The following is a 4,815-nucleotide window of genomic DNA, read 5'->3' on the forward strand; positions in this document are numbered from 1 at the left end:
CAAGTTAGAGAATAAGATCCTTCATAGTCAAAGTAAAATGGTGAGTTATGAGAACTCGAAGAAAAAAGAAAGATGGATCCTAAAAAAGAAGAAGCATTTTATAATTTGCCATTGTGGATAGCCTATAAATAGAAAAAATTTAAAAGAATAAAGAGATTTTAACTTGAACACAAAAATTATATTAAAATTTTTTTAGTTTCGCTAGATAATCAATAAGAGTCCAGTCAACTTCTGCCAATTTTTTAATAGGCTGGACCTCAAAGTCCTTCTTAACAAAGGTAAGTTGATATCCGTAGACGTTTCTTTTGCTAAACATCTAGATGTTTCTTTTTCATATTAAATAGATTTTTTATGTATTTTTCGAATTTTTTTATGTTGCAGATGTGGATGTCTCTATATTTTTAAGAATTGTATGGTTTCTTTTAAATCCTATAGGTATCGGATTGTTTTTGCCAAAATATAACTGGATATTTCTTCTATAAGCATTAGGATATTTTTTTCATATTAAATAGATATTTTTTTATATATTTCTGCAATTGTTCATAAACAATCCGTGCTCCACCACTCCTTTTTTGAATAACTCCTTATGTTGAACCAGATTGTACTTCCAGCAGAACTGCATCACCTCCATCGACATCGCGAGGTTGCTACCACCGAGCCCTGACACGAATTTTGTTTCGTCCACCACCACAACGAACTTGTCGGAGGCGGCCTCCACCATCTTCTCGCAAAAAAGAGTGTCGCCGCGGCTTTTTACAAAGTTGAGGTTGGATCCACCTCATTGGCGCTGTTGATGGCAAGATCGAGACGGAGATTGTCGTTGAGGACAGAGAGAGCGGGATCTGAGGGAGCATACCTGCTCCTCAGTGCATTTGGAGGTAGGGACGCCGATGATGCTGGAGAGTTGACCGGTGAAGAGGAGATGACCGAGCTTGACGACAACGAAGGCGGCAGTAGAGCCGGTGCTGAGGCTGAGGACCATGCCAGACTTGACGTACTCTATGGCCTTGTTGGCGGCAAGCTTCTTGAGGTCGTCTTGAGGGAGGGCAGTGGCAGAGGGGGCCTAACGGTGAGGAAGAGGGTGTGTGTGTTGTTGTTGGAGTGCGTAAGTTAATGTGAGAGAGAAGCGGAATGTTTTTATAAGTTTTTAATTAGATTACTTAATCAATTTTTAATTATTTAAATTTTGAATTTAAAAAATTTAAAATTAATTATTAATAATTATAATTAATTGAGTTGTTGAATTCTTGATTGGTTAGACACTTGATTTTTTATACTTTTTCAATTCCATAATTTTTAAGTCACACTAACGTTAAAGAGAATCATAAAGTATAAATATATGTGAGTGTCTAGAATTAATTTTCAATTTATTTTTTTAAGTATTTTTTTTTAATAAAGAATGAGGAGATATTAGAAAATTTTCAACCTGAACATAAAAATTATATTAAAATTCTATAAATAAAAAAATTTTAGAAAAATAGACTTCAACCTGAACATAAAAATTATATTAAAATTCTATAATTTTTAAATAACACTGAGGTCAAGAAAAATCATAAAATATAAGTACATACGAGTGTTTAGAGTTAATTTTCAATTTATTTTATTTATTTTTTAAGTATTTTATCATTTTTCAATTTTAATTTTAGTTTTTTATTTATTTAAGATTTCATTTATCTTTTGTATTTCTATTTGTTATCAATATTTATATTATTTGATATAATTTGTACCAAATATTTCATACATTTTATATATAAGTAAGTGTTTAATACACATATTTAATAAATTCTTGATTGAGTTTTTTTTTTATAAAAAGAGTCATATTTATTTTTTAAATTGAGATTTTGATATAAATTTGATTCAATATTCTATTGAGATTCCAAAAACCAAACGAAACCGTTGCTGTATATTAAAATTAATATTTTAAAGAATATGAGTTGAATCGCAATCAGAAGTTGGACAGAAGGGGGAATGGGTTTGCTATCATCATTAAATGTTTCAACTACTTCACATGATGTTAACCTTATATTGATTTGTGTCCAAAAAAAAAAAAGAAAAAACATAAGAACACCTTATAATGATTTGTATTGCATACCCGAATGCTTATAGTTTTCATAAGAAAAACACTAGACGATAATGACAACCCTTGTTCAAACTTTATTATATTAAAGTGATACTGTCTATAATAAAGTTAGTCCCATGAGTATCACTTGATTCAATCCTCATCATTTTGAGTACCAGATACCACTACGATTTATATCAAATATCCTGAATTTTCTGTTCTCCTTGCACTTTTTCCCCAGTATTTTAATATTGATATCATCTCTGGAGTTCGGTGAGTTTTCTTAACTTTTTTTTTTTCTGGGTTGTGATTAGAATCATTTAAAACAATAACAGCATTTTTTTGGGTCCGCTAAGATAAGAGCTAATGCCGATGATTAATCTTTCTATGGGCTTAAACTTTTGTGGATTGAGTCTTACAGATTATACTCGAGTAGATATTGTCATATTGGTGAATCAAATATTTGTCTAACATTTCAAGTAAATTAATCTCTTAATTAATGTTTAAATTTATAATTTAATTCTTTCATGATATTATTTTTTAGAAAAATTGATGAAAATGTTGTTATTTTATTTTAAAAAATTAGAGTCTAATTGATTCTAACTTATTAAAAAAAATTTTAATTGTATTTACAATTTTTTAAACAATAAATAAATAAATTGACTTGATTGAATTTAAGATAATTTCAGTATCATATATTATTAAATTAATATATAAAAACGCATTTTGGAATTATTAGAAAAATATATTTTGTAAAACTCATTAGTCATTACCAATAAATTTTCTTTTATGGAATATTTTAGAAAAATATATAAATTTTCTTTTCCAACCTTAAGATTTATAAAAAGAAAAAGAAAATACAAGCTAAATATTTTTAAGCGTAAGCTTATTACCTTTCTAGTAGTGAAAATGAATCCTCTTAATTTTTTTTAACAATTAAGGGAATAAAGTATGATCTCTTACCATTAATTTTATAAGTGGGACAAAAAAAAAGAGAGCAATGAAAAGTTAGAGATCACACTTTACTCCTACAATTTTTTTTAATAATTGAGAGAATTCATTCCTTTAATAGCAGAGTTGTATAATAAACTTCAAAAAGTATTTATGATACAAATTAAATATAATAATGCTACATAACCACCAAAATATTATTATTTTTAGTTAATATTTATTTAGTAATAATTTTTTTATATTTATTAGAATTTGTATATGTGAATCAATATAATTTTGTATTTATATTTTTTAAAATTTATACATATAAATTAATAAAATTTATTTGTTAAAAATAAGTTAATTTGTATATTAGTCAAATGATATTAAAAAATATTAAAAATGGTTGATCTACTTACGAGTATCCAATCCGATCGAGTAGGGTTGATGATTCGATTCGCATCAGGTAGGGTGCGGATAGGGTTCTCGTGCAGGTCAGATAGGGTGCAGGTTGAGTCTCAACCCTACCCAGCCAATCCACACTCAATATATGTATATATTATATATTTATATAAAAATATATTTCAAGTAAATGTAAAACTAAGAACCCCTCACTAAATGCAAAAGATCCTTAACTACTAAGAGAAGATCATTAATTAATAATTTAATAAGTTTGTTTTTTTACATAAAAATTAGTTTTATTTTAAATCATTATCAAGTTATATAATAATGTTGTATTTTTTTTATAACCGTGAATAGAGTTAGACACTTACGAATTAAGAATAAATATAGTTAGGATTGGAATATTATCAACTCGCGAATAGGATTAAAGTTAAATTCAAACTCTATTTTATCCTGGCGAGTGCTACAGTGCTAAAACAAAATTTTTTCAATACCTACTGAAATGAGGTGGTGACAAGAAGAGTTGGACACGTATTGCTATTATTATTGCAGGAGGAGACACAAATTACAGAACAGCAGTAGTAGCAGGAGTTGTATTGGAAATATTAAGTAGTTATTAATAATTAAATAAAGATAACCTTTTTGTTTGGTTTTTGTTGTCATTGAACATGGATATGCTATTTTCATTTTGTAGTTGGACCAAATTATTCCAAAAGTGAACCATCGATCAATCAATAATAATAATAATAATAATAATAATAATAATAATAATAATAATAATATTTGGATATGGCATGATATTTAGAGCATGTAGTAGTTATTTGTAGTTTTGTACATGAAAATTAAATAGGACCACGATAATGCTATCATAGTAATAATGAATTAAAATTATAAATCCCAGTAAAATAAATAAATAAAAAAATTAATAATAATAATAATAATAAAATAAAATAATATCGACATCATCTCCCTTTCTCCATCATCGACCTAAGTGGAATTGAGCAGTCCAAAAGGACTCTGGGGTCATATGCTAACCCCATTACAGCTGCATATGGGAGTAGCATCTGTATACCTTCCATTAAAGCAAGCAGCTTTGAACTAAATTCTCAACTCATTATCATGGTGCAGCAAAATTGCCAGTATTCCAATCTTCCACAGGAAGAACCTACTGAGTTTCTGGCACAGTTCTTACAAATTGCTGACATAGTACGTGATAAAGAAGTGGATCAGGATGTCTACAGATTGTTACTATTTCCATTTGCTGTAAAAGATCAAGCTAAGAGGTGGTTGAATAACTAACCCACAGCAAGCATAAAAACATGGAGACAGTTATCAGACAAATTCCTGAATCAATTTTACCCTCCAAAAAGGATGACACATCTGAGGCTGGACATCCAAGGCTTTAAACAAGAGGATAATGAATC

At 28.4% G+C, this 4,815-nt stretch overlaps 1 pseudogene; it reads right to left on the reverse strand.

The window, feature by feature from the left end:
* Positions 1-520: 520 nt before the first annotated feature.
* On the reverse strand, positions 521-2,505 carry LOC107478715 (probable ribose-5-phosphate isomerase 3, chloroplastic; annotated as a pseudogene).
* Between the last annotated feature and the right edge of the window lie 2,310 nt (positions 2,506-4,815).

The sequence above is a fragment of the Arachis duranensis genome, chromosome 3, assembly GCF_000817695.3.
Source record: "Arachis duranensis cultivar V14167 chromosome 3, aradu.V14167.gnm2.J7QH, whole genome shotgun sequence".
NCBI classification, from domain to species: Eukaryota; Viridiplantae; Streptophyta; class Magnoliopsida; order Fabales; family Fabaceae; genus Arachis; species Arachis duranensis.